The sequence below is a fragment of the Bufo gargarizans genome, chromosome 1 (assembly GCF_014858855.1).
Source record: "Bufo gargarizans isolate SCDJY-AF-19 chromosome 1, ASM1485885v1, whole genome shotgun sequence".
NCBI classification, from domain to species: Eukaryota; Metazoa; Chordata; class Amphibia; order Anura; family Bufonidae; genus Bufo; species Bufo gargarizans.
The window spans coordinates 109,936,812-109,964,292 of record NC_058080.1 but is presented as its reverse complement, the minus strand read 5'-3'; the positions used below and the strand labels follow the sequence as shown (position 1 = coordinate 109,964,292).

General features: G+C 40.9%; 1 protein-coding gene across 1 annotated transcript in view; it reads left to right on the top strand.

The window, feature by feature from the left end:
- GLRA3 (glycine receptor alpha 3) overlaps positions 1 to 27,481 on the top strand; it is a 296,968-nt gene that overhangs the window by 52,403 nt on the left and 217,084 nt on the right. The window lies entirely within an intron of this gene.

Here is a 27,481-nt window from a genome sequence, read left to right as displayed (position 1 = left end):
AACTTTCTTCATTTATAGACAATTTGTCTTACCATGGACTGATGAACAGCAAGGCTGTTGGAGATACTTTTATAACCCTTTCCAGCTTTATGCAAGTCAACAATTCTTAATCGTAGGTCTTCTGAGAGCTCTTTTGTGCAAGGCATCATTCACATCAGGCAATGCTTTTTGTGAAAAGCAAACCCAGAACTGGTGTTTTTTATAGGGCAGGGCAGCTGTAACCAACACCTCCAATCTCATTTCATTGATTGGACTCCAGTTTGCTTACACCTCACTCCAATTAGCTCTTGGAGATGTCATTAGTCTAGGGGTTCACATATTTTTTCCACCTGCACTGTGAATGTTTACATGGTGTGTTCAATAAAAACATGGTAACATTTAATTATTTATGTGTTTTTAGTTTAAGCAGACTGTGATTGTCTATTGTTGTGACTTAGATGAAGATCAGATCACATTTTATGACCAATTTGTGCAGAAATCCATATCATTCACATACTTTTTCTTGCAACTGTAGTACTTCTGTGGCCTGCACTGCAAATCTCATAGTGAAATAGAATCAGTAAATCCATCTCTTTCACTGTGGGTGAAAAAAGTTCTTATAACTGCTGTTATATTCTGGTTTAAAAAAACACAGATTTTGTCCTAGATACTACATTTGGGGCCTTTGCTGCACTTGTGACAGTCCAATACAAGCGTTAATTACTGCTTTTGGGTGTTTTTTTAAAACCAGAATCTATTTTGTGCAAGATACTACATTTGGGGCCTTTGCTGTATTTCTGACAGTCCAATACAACCAGTCAATACTGCTGTTACATTGTTTGTAAAAATTTGTGACCGTGAAGTATTTGTATAAAATTCGCCTGTCACACTGTTGTGTGACCTCAAGAATGTTTTCCTCTTTATGACACCGGCACTGCCTTACTGTCAGTGAACTTAATTGTTGACTATTGGCGGTTACATTGTCGCCTGACATAAGCCATCTGATAGTTTGATGGGTGAACGCAAAGAATGAGGAGAGCGTCAAATAAGGAATGTGGCCCTGGTCGTGGTGCTGCTGGTGTTGGTGGAGCTACTGTTGCAGGGAGAGGACGTGGTCGATCTGTGCTAGCTACAAGTGAAAAACCTTCCTCAGGCGTGAGTAGGCGACAGAACCTTCAGCGTTATTTGGTAGGGCCGAATGCGGCTCTACGAATGGTGAGGCCAGAACAAGTACAGGCGATAGTAGATTGGGTGGCTGCCAGTGCCTCCAGTTCCTTCACATTGTCTCCCACCCAATCCCTTGCTGAAAGATCAGAGTTGGCACCTGCAGCCCATGGCCATAAGTCTTTCACCTCACCCCCTTGCAAATCAGCCAAGCAGTCTGAGCCCCAAGTCATGCAGAAGTCTCTTCTGCTTTTTGATGACTCTGTTAGCAGGGTTTCCCAGGGCCATCCACATAGCCCTGCCCCAGAAGTGGAAGAGATTGAGTGCACCGATGCACAATCACATATGTTTCAGGATGAGTACATGGGAGGACCACCGCAGCACGTCTCGGATGATGACTTAACTGCTGTGGCTTTCTGCAGTTTGTAGACCGACAAGGAGGGCAGGGGTGAAGACTGGGTGGAAGATGATCTGGAGGACGATGAGGTTCTCAACCCCACATGGAATCAAGGTCATGCAAGTGACCTATGTAGTTCCGAGGAAGAGGCGGTGGTCGCACAGAGCCACCAGCACAGCAAAAGAGGGAGTAGGGTGCAAAAGCATCTGTTACATTCTTGGGTGACATTTTACAATTTTTGCCGTAAATAAACCCCTGCTCTGAATAGCTGACAGGGACCTACATTTTAAAAAATCATCTGTTACATTCTCAGGTGACATTTTACCATTCTTGCCGTATACAAACCCCTGCTCTGCATAGGTGACAGGGAACTAATTTTTGTAAAATCGTCTGTTCAATTGTTGGGTGACATGAACCCATTTTTGCCGATGAAAAACCCCTCCTCTGCATAGGTGACAGGGGCCGAAATTTTTAAAAATCGTCTTTAATTGACACGCGCCCCCTCCTTTCATTCGATCCTTCCGCTTTAATAACTTGTCCCACATTTCCGCTTAATTACATATCACCCATTGACTTCCCTTGGATGTGGTATCCCTTTCTCACACTCCCTCTCTGGCATGGAACCCTGATTCCCCGTTACTCGTGATCACCATGGTAGGTGCATAAAAAAAATCAAAAGTTTATAGAGAAGATATCCAGGGGACGTGCCATCAGGCAGAAGTTATCTAGAGTCAACAAAGCGGCAGCAAGGCTTCTCCTGGCTAACGTTTTCAAATCCTAAATACCTGAGTGACATTCCCTATAGTTTTTTTATTAATCATTCCTGCATTGCTGCAGGGAAACCAAACTTACTTCCAGGGTTCTTCAGATTACAGCTGATTGCTAGGGGTCTTCGCAGGCGAACACTGCGTGATCAATTAATTCTAATGGGATCCTTCTAATAAGTAGGGATTGTTCAAAGTGAATAATTCCTTTAATGCATTAATACATGTTGGGCAATGCAAATCCCACTGGTAAATAATGATGCAAGGCTTGAAAGGTAGTATGAATGACACTGAATAGAGACCATCTAGCCCAGGGGAGATACATACACAAAGAAGAAAATGTAAATCTCAGCCAATCTCTTATACAAAGAAGACAACCTCTTTTGATTGCAAGGGTGCCATTATAAACAGGCTATTGCCTGTGACTCCCCGTGAACAGATAATATTGGTGTGAGAAAAAGACAATAAATCAGATTTGGCTTTCCGTTTGTGAGATACGTTTAGAACTCTCACAAGCGGTCCAAAACGGATCCGTTTCTATTCATTTTGGTGTCCGTCTGATGAAACTGAGACAAACAGCTTGCAGCATTTTGGTGACCGTCTGACTATGCGCAGCCAAACGGATCCATCCTGACTTATAATGTAAGTCAATAGTGACGGATCCTTTTTCACTGACACAATCTGGCACAATAGAAAACAGATCCGTCCTCCATTGACTTTCAATGGTGTTCAAGACGGATCCGTCTTGGCTATGTTACAGATAATACAAACGGATCCATTCTGAACGGATTTAGACGGTTGTATTATCTGAACGGATCCGTCCATGACTGATTTGCACAAAACGTGAGTGTGAAAGTAGCCTAAGCTTGGCATACTTGCAGTTAAGAGAATTTTCTCCCATTCTTCTCTGCAAATCCTCTCAGGCTTTGTCATTCATGCATAGCTACATTGAAGGACATTCACCAACTTGTCCTGAAGCCATTCCTTCATTGTACTTGCTATATGATGTTGGAAGGTGAATCTTTGCACAGAGAGCACTGTAGCAAATTTGCATGAAGGATTTGTTTGGTCTTTGCTCTATTCATTCATCATAGGGATGATATTTGATGATATAAGACATTACTCTTGGCATTCAGACCAACAAGTTAATCTTGGTTACATCAGTCCATATTATCTTGTATCTTATTGTCTGAGAGTACTTTACATGCCTTTCAACAAACTCCAAGTGGGCTATCACTGAGGAGTGGTTTCTTATTGCTTCTAATTGGTGGTGTGTTGCAGAGATTGTTGTCTTTCTAGAAAGTTCTTCCCTCTCCACCAAAGTGCTTGGGAGCTTTCAGAGTCACCCTCAAGTTTTTGGTCACCTCGCTAAGGCTCAATCATCTGATTGCTCAATATACACAGGCAGTCACTTTGAGGAAGATTCCTGTTGGTTCTAAATGATGAAGACCATGGCGTTCACATCTGTGGTAAATGATGGACATCTAAGCAGAACCTTATAGACTTCATTGTAAGTCTACAGGGAGTGCAGAATTATTAGGCAAGTTGTATTTTTGAGGATTAATTTTATTATTGAACAAAAACCATGTTCTCAATGAACCCAAAAAACTCATTAATATCAAAGCTGAATATTTTTGGAAGTAGTTTTTAGTTTGTTTTTAGTTTTAGCTATTTTAGGGGGATATCTGTGTGTGCAGGTGACTATTACTGTACATAATTATTAGGCAACTTAACAAAAAACAAATATATACCCATTTCAATTATTTATTTTTACCAGTGAAGCCAATATAACATCTCAACATTCACAAATATACATTTCTGACATTCAAAAACAAAACAAAAACAAATCAGTGACCAATATAGCCACCTTTCTTTGCAAGGACACTAAAAAGCCTGCCATCCATGGATTCTGTCAGTGTTTTGATCTGTTCACCATCAACATTGCGTGCAGCAGCAACCACAGCCTCCCAGACACTGTTCAGAGAGGTATACTGTTTTCCCTCCTTGTAAATCTCACATTTGATGATGGACCACAGGTTCTCAATGGGGTTCAGATCAGGTGAACAAGGAGGCCATGTCATTAGATTTTCTTCTTTTATACCCTTTCTTGCCAGCCACGTTGTGGAGTACTTGTACGCGTGTGATGGAGCATTGTCCTGCATGAAAATCATGTTTTTCTTACCTTGCAGACTTCTTCCTGTACGACTGCTTGAAGAAGGTGTCTTCCAGAAACTGGCAGTAGGACTGGGAGTTGAGCTTGACTCCATCCTCAACCCGAAAAGGCCCCACAAGCTCATCTTTGATGATACCAGCCCAAACCAGTACTCCACCTCCACCTTGCTGGCGTCTGAGTCGGACTGGAGCTCTCTGCCCTTTACCAATCCAGCCATCTGGCCCATCAAGACTCACTCTCATTTCATCAGTCCATAAAACCTTAGAAAAATCAGTCTTGAGATATTTCTTGGCCCAGTCTTGACGTTTCAGCTTGTGTGTCTTGTTCAGTGGTGGTCGTCTTTCAGCCTTTCTTACCTTGGCCATGTCTCTGAGTATTGCACACCTTGTGCTTTTGGGCACTCCAGTGATGTTGCAGCTCTGAAATATGGCCAAACTGGTGGCAAGTGGCATCTTGGCAGCTGCACGCTTGACTTTTCTCAGTTCATGGGCAGTTATTTTGCGCCTTGGTTTTTCCACACACTTCTTGCGACCCTGTTGACTATTTTGAATGAAACGCTTGATTGTTCGATGATCACGCTTCAGAAGCTTTGCAATTTTAAGAGTGCTGCATCCCTCTGCAAGATATCTCACTATTTTTGACTTTTCTGAGCCTGTCAAGTCCTTCTTTTGACCCATTTTGCCAAAGGAAAGGAAGTTGCCTAATAATTATGCACACCTGATATAGGGTGTTGATGTCATTAGACCACACCCCTTCTCATTACAGAGATGCACATCACCTAATATGCTTAATTGGTAGTAGGCTTTCGAGCCTATACAGCTTGGAGTAAGACAACATGCATAAAGAGGATGATGTGGTCAAAATACTCATTTGCCTAATAATTCTGCACGTAGTGTATTGAGTCCGTCGGACAGCGCTGGTGTCTTATGTGCAACGGATCTCTCAGTGTTTCATGGTTTCCGCTATAAAAGGGAACCACCATGCAAATTTGAAAATAAGTCTAAGGGCTCATTCAGACGGCCGTATGCTATCCGCAAAAATGCGGATCCGTTTTTTTGCGGATTAGATGCTGACCTATTCACTTCTATGGGGCCCTTTTCTATTCCAAGGTTCCGCAAAATAAATGAAACATGTCCTATACTTGTCCGTGAAAATCAGGACATGGCCCTATTGAAGTCTATGGGTCAGCAAAAATACTGAATGCTATCCGTTTTTTTGCGGATCAGTTTTTTTGCGGATCCTCAAAAAAACGGATAGCATTCAGTATTTTTGCGGACAGCATACGGCCGTCTGAATGAGCCCTAAGCACAATGAAAGTTTTAACATTCTACTTGTAAAACACGCATTACAGTGTATGCACATATAAAGGGGAAAAAAACACATTGCTATGCTTTGATCTAATTAAACTCGCTTCTCAGCGCTATATTAACCTCTTCAGGACACATGACGTACTGGTACGGCATGTTGTCCGGGTACTTAAGGATACATGGTGTACCGGCGGGCGGTGATCGGAACCCGGTGCCTGCTCAAATCATTGATCAGGCACTTTGGCTAAATGTGCGGGAGGGTCCCGTGACCCCCCCTTGTTGGCGATCGCCGCAAACCGCAGGTTAATTCAGACATGCGGTTTGCGGCTTTTACCTGCTGTTGCGGCGGCTGATGGCGGTGCCATCGGGTCCCCATGGGGCTGTAGGGGGGACCCGATGGCATGAAAGGCAGCGCGATGCCTTCCTGAGGCATCACCACTGCCTTCCTGTGATGTGCCTGTGAGATCCAGCCCCCTGGATCTCACAAGCCGGAAGCTGTATGAATAATACACACAGTATTACTCATACAGCCAATGCATTCCAATACAGAAGTATTGGAATGCATTGTAAAGGGATTAGACCCCCAAAAGTTCAAATTCCAAAGTAGGACAAAAAATTAAGTGAAAAAAAAAGTTGAAAAATTAGGTATCGCAGCGTCCGTATCAACCGGATCTATAAAAATATCACTTGACCTAACCCCTCAGATGAACACCGTAAAAAATAATAATTGTGCAAAATAAACAATTTTTTTGTCACCTTACATCACAAAAAGTACAACAGCAAGCGATCAAAAAGGCATTTGCCCACCAAAATAGTACCAATCTAACCGCCACCTCATCCCTCAAAAAATTAGCCCCTACCTGAGACAATTGCCCAAAAAATAAAAAAATTATGGCTCAGAATATGGAGACACTAAAACATGATTTTTTTGTTTTGTTTTAAAAAAGCTGTTATTGTGTAAAACTTACATAAATAAAAAAAAAGTATACATATTAGGTATTGCAGCGTCTGTAATAACTTGCTCTATAAAAATATCACATGACCTAACTCATCAGGTGAATACCGTAAAAAAATAAAAACAAAACCAGTGTAAAATGCTATTTTTTGTCACCTTACATCACATAAAGTGTAATAGCAAGCGATCAAAAAGGCACACGCACCCCAAAATAGTGCCAATAAAACCGTCAACTCATCCCGCAAAAATCATACCCTACCCAAGGTAATCGCCCAAAAACGGAAAAAATGCACACGCACCCTAAAATAGTAAATTTAAAAAAAGCATACATTTTAGCTATTGCCGCGTCCGTGACAACCTGGTCTATAAAAATACCACATGATCTAACCTGTCAGATGAATGTTGTAAATAACAAAAAATAAAAACGGTGCCAAAACAGCTATTTCTTGTTACCTTGCCTCAAAAAAGTGTAATAAACTAGTACCAACAAAACTTCCACCCTTTCCCGTAGCTTCTAAAATGGGGTCACTTTTTTGGAGTGGGACATGGAGTAAAAAATAAAACTGTCCAGAAAAATTTGCCTTCCAAAAAACGTATGGCATTCCTTTCCTTCTGCGCCCTGCCGTGTGCCTGTACAGCAGTTTACAACCACATATGGGGTGTTTTTGTAAACTACAGAATCAGGGTCATAAATATCTAAGCACAAAGTAAAAAGAATGCTCCAGCACCAGAACGAACGTAATGAAAATTCCTGGTCTTTATTCGTCACCAAGATACAGGTGGACACAGCAAACAGTGATACTGACTCCCACTTAATCCCCAAGATCTACGCGTTTCGAACAATGGTGTTCTTAGTCATGATCTAAGGCGTCTGACATGTTGAGGGCTGAAATAAGGTTCACCTCCAATGTTCCCACCCTCAAGGAGGGGTCACAAAGGGTGAACAAAAAATCAGTCCGGTCCATGTAAAACACCTGTGTAAACATATTCACTTGTGGCACATATACAAAACATACTTCACAGTGCTACAAAGAATAATATAAAATATATAAACAATACAGAATATAAAACCATGTAGTTGTTCTCTTCCAACATCAAAGTATAACTTATCATTGATAAGATTAAACCAAGGAATTAAACCAAGTTTGGGAATATTTATAGTGATAAAGCAAAATAAACATAGAACCAAATGGAATTAGCAATTTTCATACAATTCCATTTCAGCGATACCTGGATGCATCGTATTTTATATTTCATTTCCCTCTTTTATTTATATTTATATTTATCTTCGTTTCAGTTGTTATTTGCTATTAGATAATAATATGGTTTAAATATGAATCAAAGATAAACTGGCTGTTCCGTCTGCACCATGTTCATGAATTAACGCAAGGTGCTGACAGACGCCATGACTCCTAAACGCCATGAGTACTAAAGGTGTCTAAATTGCGATTATGAACATCTAATCGCAATTTAGACACCTTTAGTACTTTTGCTTTTGAACGTGTCACACTGTCACAAAGAGGTGGCAATATTAAACAAAAAATCCTTCTCAGAGAAGCATTCTGGATTTGGAGATTAAATACAAGATTCCCACTTGGTCTCAATCTTAAAAAAGAACTAATGTATTTATATTAACACTAACATGCAGCATAACCAGTGATTTGGTTTTTATATATAACCCTATATAAATTTTACATATATATGGCTATTTTTAATTCTTTGCAGTATCTTTTCTTTTTCCTTCTCTCTTTTTCCAATTTAAGATTAAACTATTAACATCATTAGGACATCTATATAGGTATTATATATATCCACCCAGGGGAGCCATTTCATAATGTAGTATACACACACGACCCAGTGAGGGTTTGGATCCCTGAACAACATAATAATGGGTCAACATTAGAACAGGTATATATTGCATAGCTTCCTTTATATAATTCCTTGATACATATAGAAATAATATTCTAGACAGATACTAAAATTATAAAACCACAAAGTAGAAATAGAGATAAAAATAAATAATACACAAAAATAATCAAGCTTTACACTATGTGATTCCTAGTTATTAGGATCACAGTGGAAGGTGGAATACAACGATATTGTCATGCTGAGATAGTTGCCATAGGGAATCATGGTAGGACATACAGTATTCACCTGGCATCAAAATGTTTTAGAATACTTGATATCTATAGATGTCAGTCTCAGCTAATATTATGTGATTCCTTCATTAATGCTGAGTCATGGGATCGACATCATAATGAACCAACATGCTGCTTTTCCCGATGGGCCGGTCTGTATTCCTGGGTTCATACCACAGTTCACATGGAGCGACTTCCTGGGGGTGTGGTGTGAATCAGAACAGGGGGTTGATACGGTCCAGCCGGAGAAGGCAACATGACCGGCGATCCCTGAGTGCATCATAACTCTCTAGATTACTTTTTTTTTTTTAACAAATATCTGTTTATTGATTTTACAATAAAGTCATTAGCATGTATTGACATCATACAGGAATCACACAGATATAGATAGTGGGCAGCTCAACAACAGCTGCTCATTACAAGGGTAGTTACAAAGCAAGCAAGCATGTTTAAGTAAAGTACAGCTTAGTTCAGGTTCATGGATCCCAGGATCCGATCATATTTTAATCATATGCAACCGTCCTGATGATCAGTCAAACTGGTAAGCTTGATCTCCGAGAAAATCAAATACTCTGACTATGTAGAAAGGTATTAGTACACAGACATGAAACCAACAGGTGGAGGTTCAGAACTGCCTCCGAACAGCACTAGTGTCGCATAGCCTGATTAATTAAGACGTTTGTCTCATCTTGATGGGATATGAGTTATGAGTAGCAACTGAGAAAACCAGTTATTCCTAAATAGTAGAGGGTTCCACCGTCATGGCAAACACATCAGTATATCAGTATAGGGCTCAACCACCAATGATCCCTTTACGAGACACACTTGTCCATAAACTGAGACCATGTCAAAGCGGAAGAGCCAGGTTGTATTGATAGGACTACTGAAGTGAGCAGCGCATACTGAAGAGCTCTTGACGGAGCTAGTTGTCTCTAGATTACTTTTCATGCAGGAGTCCCGGCGTCTGTCAGCACCTTGCGTTAATTCATGAACATGGTGCAGACGGAACAGCCAGTTTATCTTTGATTCATATTTAAACCATATTATTATCTAATAGCAAATAACAACTGAAACGAAGATAAATATAAATATAAATAAAAGAGGGAAATTAAATATAAAATACGATGCATCCAGGTATCGCTGAAATGGAATTGTATAAAAAAATTGCTAATTCCATTTGGTTCTATCTTTATTTTGCTTTATCTCTATAAATATTCCCAAATTTGGTTTAATTCCTATGGGCATTGTTAATGCAATTTATATTATGCAAGGTTTATAATTTTATGTTTAATCTTATCAATGATAAGTTATACTTTGATGTTGGAAGAGAACAACTACATGGTTTTATATTCTGTATTTTTTATATATTTTATATTATGTTTTGTAGCACTGTGAAGTATGTTTTGTATATGTGCCACAGGTAAATATGTTTACACAGGTGTTTCACATGGACCGGACTGATTTTTTGTTCACCTTGCCTTTTGTGACCCCTCCTTGAGGGTGGGAATATTGGAGGTGAACCTTATTTCAGCCCTCAACATGTCAGACGCCTTAGATCATGACTAAGAACACCATTGTTCGAAACGCGTGGATCTTGGGGATTAAGTGGGAGTCAGTATCACTGTTTGCTGTGTCCACCTGTATCTTGGTGACGAATAAAGACCGGGAATTTTCATTACGTTCGTTCTGGTGCTGGAGCATTCTTTTTACTTTGTGCATTACTTCTGAGGACTGGCTTGAGTCCGCCCTGTGCACCGCCATACAGGACAAGAAGGTGAGCTGGCTGTAACTTTTCTACTACTCATAAATATTGAGTTTTGTTTGGCAGTTAACCCTTGCTTTGTTACTGGAAAAAATTGATTAAAATGGAAAATTTGCCCAAAAAATTTAAATTCTGAAATTTCATCTCCATTTGCCAATAACTCTTTTAAAACACCTAAAGGGTTAACGATGTTTGTAAAATCAGTTTTGAATACCTTGAGGGGTGCAGTTTCTTAGATAGTGTCACTTTATGGAGTTTCTACTCTAGGGGTGCATCGGGGGGCTTCAAATGGGACATGGTGTCAAAAAAAAACCAGTCCAGCAAAATCTGCCTTCCAAAAACCATATGGCCTTCCTTTCCTTCTGCGCCCTACCGTATGCCCGTACAGCAGTTTACGACCACATATGAGGTGTTTCTGTAAACTACAGAATCCGGGCAATAAATATAGAGTTTTGTTTGGCTGTTAACCCTTGCTTTGTTACTGGAAAAAATGGATTAAAAAGGAAAATTTACGAAAAAATGGAAATTCTTAAATTTCATCTCCATTTGCCAATAACTCTTGTGGAACCCCTAAAGGGTTATCGACCTTTGTAAAATCAGTTTTGAATACCTTGAGGGGTGTAGTTTCTAAAATGGGGTAATTTTTGGGTGGTTTCTATTATGTAAGTCTCGCAAAGTGACTTCAGACCTGAACGGGTCCCTAAAAATTGGGTTTTTGAAAATTTCTGAAAAATTTCAAGATTTGCTTCTAAACTTCTAAGCCTTGTAACATCCCCAAAAAATAAAATATCATTCCCAAAATGATCCAAACATGATGTAGACATATGGGGAATGTAAAGTAATTACTATTTTTGGAGGTATTACTATGTATTATAGAGGTAGAGAAATTGAAACTTAGAAATTTGCAATTTTTTTTACAAATTTTTGGTAATTTGGGTATTTTTTTACAAATAAATTATTATTATTTTTTACTTTAAATGAAGTACAATATGTGACAAAAAAACATTCTCAGAATGGACTGGATTAGTCAAAGCGTTTTAAATTTATCACCACTTAAAGTGACACTGGTCAGATTTGCAAAAAATGGCCTGGTCCTGAATGTGAAAATGAGCCCGGTCCTTAAGGCTAGGTCTACACGACGACATTTGTTGCGCGACAAAAAGTCGCGCGACAAATAGTGCGCAACATTTGTTGCGCAACATTTTGTTGCACTAATGTTGCGCGACAATTTTTATAATGGCAGTCTATGGTGTCGCACTGCAACATGCGACATGCTGCGACTGCGACGCGACAGTCGCAGAAAAATCCATCTCGAATGGATTTTCTGCGACTGTCGCGTCGCAGTCGCAGCATGTCGCATGTTGCAGTGCGACACCATAGACTGCCATTATAAAAATTGTCGTGCGACATTAGTGCAACAAAATGTCGCGCGACAAATGTCGTCATGTAGACCTAGCCTAAGGGGTTAAGGTGAAATAAGGCTGTGTCCTAAAGGGGTTAAAGTGTACAGTATTATCTTTCTTCTTTATTACTGGTATCAGCACTCCTCCCATTCAGCACAGGTGGTTTTAATTTAGTGGTAATTGACCTGCATTGCCTGATAACTATGGACATGTTGTGTTAGACAACTGTTCACATGGTGCAGTACTTTGTTTTTGTGGTGTTGTGCTGGTGGTTGGTGGGACCCAGTACCATGGGCGGCATTGTCAGACAGCAGGGTTGCTGTTTGACTCCTGGGTCCCGCCGCCCACTAGGGCAGTGCACTCAAAGAGTCTTGGCAAGGTGAGTGGGATTATGCTGAGAAGCGAGTTTAATTAGATCTAAGCATAGCATTGTGGATGCGCGATCCAATTCTGTTTTTCTCCCCTTGATATATACAGTGTATGCACATGCCTGTTTACTGCTATATATAAAACAATCTGTACAGAGATACAACCGTGATGATGTTAAAGCTTCCGTCTGAACAAAACATAATTAATATTTGACAACAGCACATACAGTACTAAAAATTCTGTTTTTGATATGTGCAATAAACGCTTCCTTATTGTGTTAAAGACCTTACGAGTCTTCTTACCAGATGTTAGATCGCTTTGCTGGTGATTTGGTGTCCCTACCAGCGTGCAGTTGTCTTGGGCTGCGGCCGCGGTACTCTGCATGTTCTCAAGGCAGGTAGCAGATGAAGCGAAATAACGTTTAGAAAACGTAGTTGTGGACCCCTTTGGCGCTGCTTAGACCTTGATTGAATTGACTTCATTGAAGAGATCTTTTATTATACAGTATAGTCAACGCGTTTCTGGGGCAGGATTACCCCCTTCGTCAGGACTATTTACAGTATGACAGGCTACACAAGGTTTAAAAGCCTGTTTTTGGCAGGCTGGGAGGGGGCGGGTATGTGGGAAGGGGCGGGGCTAGGTGAATAGATAAACATATATAGCATATAAAGAACATAAGTTACATATATAGATTTAAAATACAACATAATGTAGATCACAATGAGCAGTCCATCTGTCCGGATGCATGTTTCTTCCTCTGGGGGTGCAGGGTGGTGCCGCATGAGGGGGTGTTATCCACTTCAACCCCCATAGCTGAAACACCCTTAATGACCAGGCCACTTTTTACACTTCTGCACTACACTACTTTCACCGTTTATTGCTCGGTCATGCAACTTACCACACAAATGAATTTTACCTCCTTTTCTTCTCACTAATAGAGCTTTCATTTGGTGGTATTTCATTGCTGCTGACATTTTTACTTTTTTGTTATTAATCGAAATTTAACTTTCAGTTGTAAAATTTTGCAAAAAAAAGACATCCATATATAAATTTTTTGCTAAATTAATTGTTCTACATGTCTTTGATAAAAAAAAATTTTGGGGTAAAAAAAAATGGTTTGGGTAAAAGTTATAGCGTTTACAAACTATGGTACAAAAATGTGAATTTCCGCGTTTTGAAACAGCTCTAACTTTCTGAGCACCTGTCATGTTTCCTGAGGTTCTACAATGCCCAGACAGTACAAACACCCCACAAATGACCCCATTTTGGAAAATAGACACCCTAAGGTATTCACTGATGGGCATAGTGAGTTCATAGAACTTTTTATTTTTTGTCACAAGTTAGCGGAAAATGATGATTTATTTTTTATTTTATTTTTTTCTTACAAAGTCTCATATTCCACTAACTTATGACAAAAAATAAAAAATTCTAGGAACTCGCCATGCCCCTCACGGAATACCCTGAGGTGTCTTCTTTCCCAAATGGGGTCACTTGTGGGTAGTTATACTGCCCTGGCATTTTAGGGGCCCATATGCGTGAGAAGTAGTTTGCAATCAAAATCTGTAAAAAATGACCGGTGAAATCCGAAAGGTGCTCTTTGGAATGTGTGCCCCTTTGCCCACCTAGGCTGCAAAAAAGTGTCACACATCTGGTATCGCCGTACTCAGGAGAAGTTGGTGAATGTGTTTTGGGGTGTAATTTTACATATACCCATGCTGGGTGAGAGAAATATCTTGGTCAAATGCCAACTTTGTATAAAAAAATGGGAAATGTTGTCTTTTGCCAAGATATTCTCTCACCCAGCATGGGTATATGTAAAATGACACCCCAAAACACATTCCCCAACTTCTCCCGAGTACGGCGATATTAGATGTGTGACACTTTTTTGCAGCCTAGGTGGACAAAGGGGCACACATTCCAAAGAGCACCTTTAGGATTTCACTGGCCATTTTTTACAGATTTTGATTTCAAACTACTTCGCACACATTAGGGCCCCTAAATTTCCAGGGCAGTATAACTACCCCACAAGTGACCCCATTTTGGAAAGAAGACATCCCAAGGTATTCCGTGAGGGGCATGGCGAGTTCCTAGAATTTTTTATTTTTTGTCACAAGTTAGTGGAATATGAGACTTTGTAAGAAAAAAAAAATCATCATTTTCCGCTAACTTGTGACAAAAAATAAAAAATTCTAGGAACTCGCCATGCCCCTTACAGAATACCTTGGGGTGTCTTCTTTCTAAAATTGGGTCACTTGTGGGGTAGTTATACTGCTCTGGCATTCTAGGGTTCCTAATGTGTGCGAAGTAGTTTGAAATCAAAATGTGTAAAAAATGACCTGTAAAATCCTAAAGGTGCTCTTTGGAATGTGTGCCCCTTTGCCCACCTAGGCGGCAAAAAAGTGTCACACATGTGGTATCGCCGTACTCAGGAGAAGTTGGGGAATGTGTTTTGGGGTGTCATTTTACATATACCCATGCTGGGTGAGAGAAATATCTTGGCAAAAGACAACTTTTCCCATTTTTTTATACAAAGTTGGCATTTGACCAAGATATTTATCTCACCCAGCATGGGTATATGTAAGATGACACCCCAAAACACATTGCCCAACTTCTCCTGAGTACGGTGATACCAGATGTGTGACACTTTTTTGCAGCCTAGATGCGCAAAGCGGCCCAAATTCCTTTTAGGAGGGCATTTTTAGACATTTGGATCCCAGACTTCTTCTCACGCTTTCAGGCCCCTAAAATGCCAGGGCAGTATAAATACCCCACATGTGACCCCATTTTGGAAAGAAGACACCCCAAGGTATTCAATGAGGGGCATGGCGAGTTTATAGAATTTTTTTTTTTTTGGCACAAGTTAGCGGAAATTGATTTTTTTTTGTATTTTCTCACAAAGTCTCCCTTTCCGCTAACTTGGGACAAAAATTTCAATCTTTCATGGACTCAATATGCCCCTCACGGAATACCTTGGGGTGTCTTCTTTCCGAAATGGGGTCACATGTGCGGTATTTATACTGCCCTGGCATTTTAGGGGCCCTAAAGCGTGAGAAGAAGTCTGGAATATAAATGTCTAAAAAAATTTACGCATTTGGATTCTGTGAGGGGTATGGTGAGTTCATGTGAGATTTTATTTTTTGACACAAGTTAGTGGAATATGAGACTTTGTAAGAAAAAAATAAAAATAAAATAAAATAACAATTTCCGCTAACTTGGGCAAAAAAATGTCTGAATGGAGCCTTACAGGGGGGTGATCAATGACAGGGGGGTTATCACCTATATAGACTCCCTGATCACCCCCCTGTTATTGATCACCTCCCTGTCATTGATAACCCCCCTGTAAGGCTCCATTTAGATGTCCGTATGATTTTTACGGATCCACGGATACATGGATCGGATCCGCAAAACACATACGGACGTCTGAATGGAGCCTTACAGGGGGGTGATCAATGACAGGGGGGTGATCACCCATATAGACTCCTTGATCACCCCCCTGTCATTGATCACCCCCCTGTAAGGCTCCATTCAGACGTCCGTATGATTTTTACGGATCCACGGATACATGGATCGGATCCGCAAAACACATACGGACGTCTGAATGGAGCCTTAAAGGGGGGTGATCAATGACAGGGGGGTGATCAATGACAGGGGGTGATCAGGGAGTGTATATGAGGTGATCACCCCCCTGTCATTGATCACCCCCATGTAAGGCTCCATTCAGACGTCCGTATGTGTTTTTTGCGGATCCGATCCATGTATCCGTGGATCCGTAAAAATAATACGGACGTCTGAATGGAGCCTTACAGGGGGGTGATCAATGACAGGGGGATGATCAATGACAGGGGGTGATCAGGGAGTGTATATGAGGTGATCACCCCCCTGTCATTGATCACCCCCCTGTAAGGCTCCATTCAGACGTCCATATGTGTTTTGCGGATCCGATCCATGTATCCGTGGATCCGTAAAAATCATATGGACGTCTGAATGGAGCCTTACAGAGGGGTGATCAATGACAGGGGGGTGATCAGGGAATCTATATGGGTGATCACCTCCCTGTCATTGATCACCCCCCTAAAAGGCGCCATTCAGACATCCGTACGTGTTTTGCGGATCCGATCCATGTATCCGTGGATCCGTAAAAATCATACGGACGTCTGAATGGAGCCTTACAGGGGGGTGATCAATGACAGGGGGGTGATCAATGACAGGGGGGTGATCAGGGAATCTATATAGGTGATCACCCGCCTGTCATTGATCACCCCCCTGTAAGGCTCCATTCAGACATCCGTATGTGTTTTGCGGATCCGATCCATGTATCCGTGGATCCGTAAAACACATACGGACGTCTGAATGGAGCCTTACAGGGGGGTGATCAGGGAGTCTATATGGGGTGATCATGGGTGATCAGGGGTTCATAAGGGGTTAATAAGTGACAGGGGGGGTGTAGTGTAGTGTAGTGGTGTTTTGTGGTACTTTACTGAGCTACCTATGTCCTCTGGTGGTCGATCCAAGCAAAAGGGATCACCAGAGGACCAGGTAGCAGGTATATTAGACGCTGTTATCAAAACAGCGTCTAATATACCTGTTAGGGGTTAAAAAAATCGCATCCTGTCTCTTACCTTCCGATCCTGTGAATGCGCGCACCTTCACAGGAAATCACCGCTCTCGCGAGATGACGCGCCGATGCGGTCCGGTGGCGGTTATGCTGCTGTCTGTAGGGAATGGTTCTGAGGATATGTTCCCGATCGTGTGCTCATATTGCTTATATCCTGATTCTCGAGTGGCGTGTTAGGTAGAGACCGGACCACTGTACTGGGGTGTCGGTTCTTTTCCCTCAGGAGGCAAGATATATACAAACCGGATTCCCAAAAAGTTGGGACACTAAACAAATTGTGAATAAAAACTGAATGCAATGATGTGGAGATGTCAATATTTTATTTTATTTGTAATAGAACGTAGATGACAGATCAAACGTTTAATCCGAGTAAATGTATCATTTTAAAGGAAAAATACGTTGATTCAAATTTTCACGGTGTCAACAAATCCCCAAAAAGTTGGGACAAGTAGCAATAAGAGGCTGGAAAAAGTAAATTTGAGCATAACGAAGAGCTGGAAGACCAATTAACACTAATTAGGTCAATTGGCAACATGATTGGGTATAAAAAGAGCTTCTCAGAGTGGCAGTGTCTCTCAGAAGCCAAGATGGGTAGAGGATCACAAATTCCCACAATGTTGCGCAGAAAGATAGTGGAGCAATATCAGAAAGGTGTTACCCAGCGAAAAATTGCAAAGACTTTGCATCTATCATCATCAACTGTGCATAACATCATCCGAAGATTCAGAGAATCTGGAACAATCTCTGTGCGTAAGGGTCAAGGCCGTAAAACCATACTGGATGCCCGTGATCTCCGGGCCCTTACACGACACTGCACCACAAACAGGAATGCTACTATAAAGGAAATCACAGAATGGGCTCAGGAATACTTCCAGAAACCATTGTCAGTGAACACAATCCACCGTGCCATCCGCCATTGCCAGCTGAAACTCTACAGTGCAAAGAAGAAGCCATTTCTAAGCAAGATCCACAAGCTCAGGCGTTTTCACTGGGCCAGGGATCATTTAAAATGGTGTGTGGCAAAATGGAAGACTGTTCTGTGGTCAGACGAGTCACGATTCAAAGTTCTTTTTGGAAATCTGGGACGCCATGTCATCCGGACCAAAGAGGACAAGGACAACCCAAGTTGTTATCAACGCTCAGTTCAGAAGCCTGCATCTCTGACGGTATGGGGTTGCATGAGTGCGTGTGGCATGGGCAGCTTGCATGTCTGGAAAGGCACCATCAAAGCAGAAAAATATATTCAGGTTCTAGAACAACATATGCTCCCATCCAGACGTCATCTCTTTCACGGAAGACCCTGCATTTTTCAACAAGATAATGCCAGACCACATTCTGCATCAATCACAACATCATGGCTGCGTAGGAGAAGGATCTGGGTACTGAAATGGCCAGTCTGCAGTCCAGATCTTTCACCTATAGAGAACATTTTGCGCATCATAAAGAGGAAGGTGAAACAAAGAAGGCCCAAGACGATTGAACAGTTAGAGGCCTGTATTAGACAAGAATGGGAGAGCATTCCTATTTCTAAACTTGAGAAACTGGTCTCCTCGGTCCCCAGACGTCTGTTGAGTGTTGTAAGAAGAAGGGGAGATGTCACACAGTGGTGAAAATGGCCTTGTCCCAACTTTTTGGGGATTTGTTGACACCATGAAATTCTGATTCAACATATTTTTCCCTTAAAATGGTACATTTTCTCAGTTTAAACTTTTGTCCCGTGATTTATGTTCTAAAATATTAGAAGTTGGCACCTCCACATCATTGCATTCAGTTTTTATTCACGATTTGTATAGTGTCCCAACTTTTTGGGAATCCGGTTTGTATATCCAGGTGCGTATTCTAGGTACTTAAATCATAGGTATACTTGGGTTGTGGTTAATGGGTGTTTTGGGATATTTATTACCACATTTATAATACCATTTATAATATCATTTCATGTATTTCATTTAGGCCATTTGGAGTGAGGGTATTCAATTGATAGATTCAAGGGAACCTGTTGCCTAGATTTTGGGTATAGAGCTGAGGACATGGGTTGCTAGATGGCCACTAGCACATCCGCAATATCCAGTCCCCATAGCTCTGTGTGCTTTTATTGTGTAAAAAAAAACGATTTGATACATATGCAAATTAACCTGAGATGAGTCAGAGCTTGAAAATATGACTCTTCTCTGGTCACACAATAAGATATGACTCTTTTATGTTAATTTGCATAAAATGCGGGAAGTGCAAAAATGCACAATACTTATTGAATTCGTCTGCAAATGAAATTAAAAGTGTAATTTATGTGTTTAGGGTAACACAATGAACATTTAGAAACGCTCAGTGAGGGTAGCATAGTAGAGGTGACAGGTTCCCTTTCAATACACTTCTCTTTTTTGGAGGAGGTTGAATCTATTATAGGGATTAGGTGGTATGAAATCTCTTGGGGTGATATGTATCCGGTGTCTTTCTTTTTCAGGGGTACTTATGTAGTGTCTAGATAGACTGTGTTTGGTGTACAGTTTCTGTATATTGTGACAGTGCTGATTTAGGCGGCAGTGTAATGGTTGGGTGGTGCGTCCTACATATTGCAGTCTGCACTGGCATTCAGTCATATAGATTACATATGATGATTGACAGGTTAGGTGGTGTTTGATGCTGAAGGAGATCTTGTTGGTGTTTGAGGAAAAGGATGTTTTTTTTGTGTGTGATGGTCTTACAACAGAGGCAGCATATTTTTGGGTTTGTTTAATGTTTGTGTTTTTGGGGGGTGTCTTTTCAGATGGTGTTTTGGCTTGCTTGGTGCTAGTAGATTTCGGATTATGGGGGCTCATCTGTATGTGATTTTTTCGGTCTGTTTGGTAAATATTTTTTCAGGTATGGGTCTTGTAGTAGGATAAGCCAGTGTTTCTGTATGATTTGTAGAAGGACAGAATTAGACGTACTGTACTGAGTGACAAAATGAACGGTTTCCAAGGGAGCAGCTTCTTTCATACTTGTAGGCATTCAGATTGTGTTAATTTGTGGCTTCTTTTGTATGCATCGGATATGATTTTTTCGGGATATTGTTTCTCTTTGAATCTTTTTTCTAGTAGTTTTGATTGTGCAGTGAAATCTGTATCATTGGTGCAGTTGCGTCTTATGCATTTATATTGGCTATATGGAATATTCCTGAGCCATTTCTTGTGATGGAAACTCGAATATTGGATATAGCTGATCGTGTCTACAGTCTTAAAGAGGGTTTTTGTGATAATTTTGTTGTCTTGATTGGTCACGATTAGAGGTGGGACTAATCCAATTTTTTTTTTTATCCGAATCTGAAAAGGTTCTCGAATATATCGAATCTTTCGAATCTCGAACCCTACGAATCCTGTACATAAGAATTATGGGGATCTGTGGATGACACTGTTATGGAGGGGGATCTGTGGATAACACTTTTATGGAGGCATCTGTGGATGACACTGTAATTGGAGTGGGATCTGTGGATGACACTGTTATGGAGGGGGATCTGTGGATGACACTTATGGAGAGGGATCTGTGGATGACACTGTTATGGAGAGGGATCTGTGAATGACACTGTTATGGAGGGGGATCTGTGGATGACACATACCGTATATAGCATCTTATGCTATATGTGTCATCCACAGATCCACCCCATAACAGTGTCATCCACAGATCTTCCTCCCTATAACAGTGTCATGCACTGATTCCCCCCCACCATAACAGTGTCATCCACAGATCCCCCTCCTTATAACAGTGTCATCCACAGATCTCACCGCATAACAGTGTCATCCACAGATCCCCCTCCCCACCGCTCACAGGAGTGTACATTTGACAGTCACATTTCTATACTGTAATCCATATCCTGCAGTAACTTCAACTTTAAATAAGCGGCCACTCATCTCTACTATTACCTTACACCACTCCACAACTAGCTTCGGTAACAGGGCAAGGCTACAGCCTACAGGCAGTGTGCGGACGGCGCTCACATTGACGTCACGCGCCTGCACTGCCCACACTGCATTTTAGTTGTTACCGAGCGAGCACTGATTTAAAGTTAAAGTTACTGCAGGACCAGGTCAGTGTATACTGATTACACTTTAGAAGAAATGTACACTCCTGTGAGCGGTCAAAATGAATGGGGGCACATTTCAGTTGGGGGGGCACAGCGTGATGTAGGCAACGCCACTGGGTAAATAGCAAGCGCCTCGGGAGGCGCAGGGACATAATGTCATGGCAGGATACGTTGGATTCGAATTTCGTAAATTACGTCGGGATTCGAGTCCACAAATCCAGTAAAATTCGAGGGATTCGTGGATTTGAAAAATTTGTCGTCCCACCTCTAGTTACAATTATGCCTAGAAATTCTATTCATTTTCTACAGAATTTAGGTGTGAAGGTGATATTCTAGTCTGTGAAGTTGAGGCTGTTACAGAAATCAAGTGCTGATTTCTCATCACCATCCCAGATGATGAACAAATCGTCTATATATCTTTTATAGTATACAACATTGTTTTTATATATCTGGTGTCCCCATATATGTGTATCTTCAAATTTCCCCATAAAAATATTAGCAAACGCCGGTGCTACCCGCATCCCTATTGTGGTCCCGGTGCGCTGATGGTAAGTGTTATTGTTATATATGAAGTAATTGTTTTCTAATATGAACTGAAAAATTTCTGCTAGAAATTCTATCTGAGGTGGTTTTAATGACTTATCTTTTGCTTACGTAAGCTACAAAAGGGACAGAAAGGATAGAAAGTCAGACTCCTATTGAGATTGGAAAAAACAGAACCAATCAGATAACACCAGAACACTACAAGGCGAACACAATCACAATAACATTAATCCAGGACAAGAGACAATTTCTAGACCACACAACCATCCGACACTAGACTATCCCAACAGACAAGCCACAGCAAACCCACTATACCATAAGAGCCGCCACTTCACCAGCCAAAAATATCACAAACCACAAAATAGAAACCAAAACAAACCCATGAGGCCTATCACAACCAAACCCCCCACCAGCAATAACTCTAAATCCATAAATGCACATTCCCCTAATATTTAACATAAAAAATATAGATCCCACACCTAGCTTAACAAGCCTGGACAATCACCACAAAATAGATAACCCCAGACAGGAAGATAATAAGCCAAGCACCCCCTCCATCAACAATGAACCCTATATACCATGCGCTGAACTAAATTACACTGATTGTTTCCTTGAACGGTTTAGGGCACTCAGATCAAAGTACCAAGTATCAAAGAATCGTAGAAGAGATGCCCCCCCTAGAGAAATACCCCCCCACCAACACTACAGAGGACACACCAAATCTCATGGACTTCCAATCCGCTACTACAGGCACCCTCCCAAAGTCACCAGAGGGGTGATTTAATACCGACCCCACCCTACACCAGATTGCAGATCTCACCCTACATCTTTCCCCTTCACCTAACAGCCCACAGCCCCTAGCAAACTACAAGCAGGATATACTGTCCTGTATATACTGAAAGTATCATTACCATCGACAACACCAGCTCAGCTTCCTGCACACTGGTACCTTTTTCATGTCCAGCTGATACTCACCAACATCCAACCCCAACCATGAACAAAACCACCCTTTACCCAAAAATCACACAATATTACAAACTAACACCCGGAAAAAGAAATATAGACCACGAGGAAAAAGAGGAGGTGTACAAAAGACTAAAATTAGAAAAACAGCACTAAAAACCTTATCTAACAAACTATCAAAATCTTCAATTTATCGACTCATAAACTGACAACCCATGAGATTAAGCTCTTACAAAAAGGCATATCCTTCTGCCCCCAGAATAGAATCCCTCTGGAACTCTATATAGACAATTCAGAAGGAACCTAACTATCAAAAGACATTTTGAGATAGAAAATAACAAAAATATCCCTCACTACCGGACCACGGAAAATGACCATACAAGCCCACCATACAAACATTTAGATGTGAAACCAAAATCCAACTTCTTCCCCCAACAGAGCCAGGGACACATTATTCCAACATTTTTTGAGTTAATTGCGCAGGAAATCAAAACAAAAATGTATGACATAAACACCCTACATTATAAATGGAACCTAACCAAATCAGAACTACTAGCCTTGAACAGTCTCAAAAACAATAATGACGTAATAATACGACCCGCAGGCAAAGGTAGTGAAATAGTAATACATAACACAGATGATTAAGAACAAGAAGCAGAAAATATCCTAGGAGACCCCACCTACTATGAAAAAAAAAACAACAACCCATTTCCAGAAATAAGCACAACCCACCGCCCAGGACAACCGATAGTATCAAACACAAAATGTGCAAACACCAATTTTTCACAATATCTGGATTTATTTCCACAACCATATGTCAAACAGTTACCCAGTTATTTACATGATTCAAGCCAACTGATACGCGAACTACAAACAATAGAGTGGTTACCGGATTATGGTCTACTCACACTCGATGTTACTGCCCTTTACTCTAACAAACAGCAAGAAATAGGTATTCAATGTGTAAAAAGCACTATTGCACAAGACAAGTCATTAAAACCACCTCAGAAATAATTTCTAGCAGAAAGCCTCTGGTTCATATTAGAAAACAATTACTTCATATACAACCATTACACTTACCATCAGCGCACCGGGACTGCGATGGGGATGCGGGTAGCATCGGCGTTCGCTAATATTTTTATGGGGGAATTTGAAGATACACATATATGGGGACACCAGATATATAAAAACAATGTTGTATACTATAAAAGATATATAGATGATTTGCTCATCATCTGGGATAGTGAATGATGAGAAATCAGTACTTGATTTCTGCAACAGCCTCAACTTCACAGACTGGAATATCACCTTCACACCAATATTTAGTAGAAAATCAATAGAATTTCTAGACATCATCGTAACCAATCAAGACAACAAAATTATCACAAAAACCTTCTTAAAGACCGTAGACACGATCAGCTATATCCAATATTCGGGTTTCCATCACAAGAAAAGGCTCAGGAATATTCCATATAGCCAATATAAACGCATAAGACGCAACTGCACCAATGATACAGATTTCACTGCACAATCAAAACTACTAGAAAAAGATTCAAAGAGAAATAGTATCCCGAAAAAATCATATACGACGCATACAAAATAAGCCGCAAATTAAATGCCTACAACCATTTATGAAAGAAGCTGCTCCCTTGGAAACCGTTCATTTTGTCACACAGTACAGTATGTCTAATTCTGTACTTCTACAAATTATACAGAAACACTGGCATATCCTATTACAAGACCCATACCTCAAAAAATATCTACCAAACAGACTGAAAATCACATACAGACGAGCCCCCACAATCCGAAACCTACTAGCACCAAGCAAGCCAAAACACAATCTGAAAAGACCCCCCCCAAAAACAGAGACATTAAACTAAACCCCAAAAATACAAAAAAATCGGGCAGTTATAAATGCAACACCCAATGCTGCCTCTGTTGTAAGACCATCACACACAAAAACATCCTTTTCCTCAAACACCAACAAGACCTCCTTCAGCATCAAACATCACCTAACCTGTCAATCATCATATGTAATCTACAGGTCCTTCTCAAAAAATTAGCATATTGTGATAAAGTTCATTATTTTCTGTAATGTACTGATAAACATTAGACTTTCATATATTTTAGATTCATTACACACCAACTGAAGTAGTTCAAGCCTTTATTGTTTTAATATTGATGATTTTGGCATACAGCTCATGAAAACCCCAAATTCCTATCTCAAAAAATTAGCATATCATGAAAAGGTTCTCTAAACGAGCTATTACCTAATCATCTGAATCAACTAATTAACTCTAAACACCTGCAAAAGATTCCTGAGGCTTTTAAAAACTCCCAGCCTGGTTCATTACTCAAAACCGCAATCATGGGTAAGACTGCCGACCTGACTGCTGTCCAGAAGGCCATCATTGACACCCTCAAGCAAGAGGGTAAGACACAGAAAGAAATTTCTGAACGAATAGGCTGTTCCCAGAGTGCTGTATCAAGGCACCTCAGTGGGAAGTCTGCGGGAAGGAAAAAGTGTGGCAGAAAACGCTGCACAACGAGAAGAGGTGACCGGACCCTGAGAAAGATTGTGGAAAAGGACCGATTCCAGACCTTGGGGGACCTGCGGAAGCAGTGGACTGAGTCTGGAGTAGAAACATCCAGAGCCACCGTGTACAGGAATGTGCAGGAAATGGGCTACAGGTGCCGCATTCCCCAGGTCAAGCCACTTTTGAACCAGAAACAGCGGCAGAAGCGCCTGACCTGGGCTACAGAGAAGCAGCACTGGACTGTTGCTCAGTGGTCCAAAGTACTTTTTTCGGATGAAAGCAAATTTTGCATGTCATTCGGAAATCAAGGTGCCAGAGTCTGGAGGAAGACTGGGGAGAGGGAAATGCCAAAATGCCTGAAGTCCAGTGTCAAGTACCCACAGTCAGTGATGGTCTGGGGTGCCATGTCAGCTGCTAGTGTTGGTCCACTGTGTTTTTATCAAGGGCAGGGTCAATGCAGCTAGCTATCAGGAGATTTTGGACCACTTCATGCTTCCATCTGCTGAAAAGCTTTATGGAGATGAAGATTTCATTTTTCAGCACAACCTGGCACCTGCTCACAGTGCCAAAACCACTGGTAAATGGTTTACTGACCATGGTATTACTGTGCTCAATTGGCCTGCCAACTCTCCTGACCTGAACCCCATAGAGAATCTGTGGGATATTGGGAAGAGAAAGTTGAGAGACGCAAGACCCAACACTCTGGATGAGCTTAAGGCCGCTATCGAAGCATCCTGGGCCTCCATAACACCTCAGCAGTGCCACAGGCTGATTGCCTCCATGCCTCGCCGCATTGAAGCAGTCATTTCTGCAAAAGGATTCCCGACCAAGTATTGAGTGCATAACTGAACAGAATTATTTGAAGGCTGACTTTTTTTGTATTAAAAACACTTTTCTTTTATTGGTCGGATGAAATATGCTAATTTTTTTAGATAGAAAATTTGGGTTTTCATGAGCTGTATGCCAAAATCATCAATATTAAAACAATAAAAGGCTTGAACTACTTCAGTTGGTGTGTAATGAATCTAAAATATATGAAAGTCTAATGTTTATCAGTACATTACAGAAAATAATGAACTTTATCACAATATGCTAATTTTTTTAGAAGGACCTGTATATGATTGAATGCCAGTGCGGACTGCAATATGTAGGACGCACCACCTAACCATTACACTGCCGCCTAAATCAGCACCGTCACAATATAGAAAAACTGTACACCAAACACAGTCTATCTAGACACTGCATGAGTACCCCTGAAAAAGAAAAACACCAGAAAAACACCAGATACATATCACCCCAAGAGATTTCATACCACCTAATCCCTATAATAGATTCAACCTCCTCCAAAAAAGAGAAGTGTATTGGATCTATCAATTGAATACCCTCACTCCAAATGGCCTGAATGAAATACATGAAATGATATTATAAATACAACGATAAATATAAATACCCCCAAAAAAACATAAACCACAACCCGAGTATACCTATGATTTAGGTACCTAGAATACGCACCTATACATATACATATATATATATCTTGCCTCCTGGAGGGCAAGAACCAGCACCCCAGCGCAGATCTACTGCAGCACAGCAACAGTGGCCCGGTCTCTACCTAACACGCCACTTTAGAATCAGGATCTAAGCAATATGAGCACACGATTGGGAACATATCGTCAGAACCATTCCCCACAGACAGCAGAATAACACCTTCTCATGCGGCGCCACCCTGCACCCCCAGAGAAAGAAACATGCATCCTAACAGATGGACTGCACATTGTGATCTACATTATGTTGTATTTTAAATCTATTTTAAATCTATATATGTAACCAATGTTCTGTATATGCTATATATGTTTATCTATTCACCTAGCTTCGCCCCTTCCCACAAGCCTTACCCCCCTCCCCAGCCCACCAAAAATGGTCTTTTAAACCTGGTGTAGACTGTCATACTGTAAATAGCCCTGAAGAAGGGGGTAATTTTGCTTATATACTGTATAATAAAAGATCTCTTAATACCAGACACTGCAATTCTGAAGTCCATTCAATCAAGGTCTAGGCAGCGCCAAAGTGGTCCACAACTACATTTTTTAAAGATTATTTCTGTCTGTTTTTGAAAAATCTCTAAGCAATAACCATTGTGCCCTGGGTTTGAACTGAACCCTGTGGAACATCTGCGAAGTTTTTTCAGAGATTTCATTAGTTTCTCACAAATTTTAATAAAGCTTTTGTATTGAACAAATTTTATGTCCCTGCTGTTCCCACATTACACTGTGATTCCCAATGGGGTCTGACACTGATGGGAGTACAGTAAGTTTATACTGTGCATAGCATGTGTATACTTTGTATACTGTGTATCTC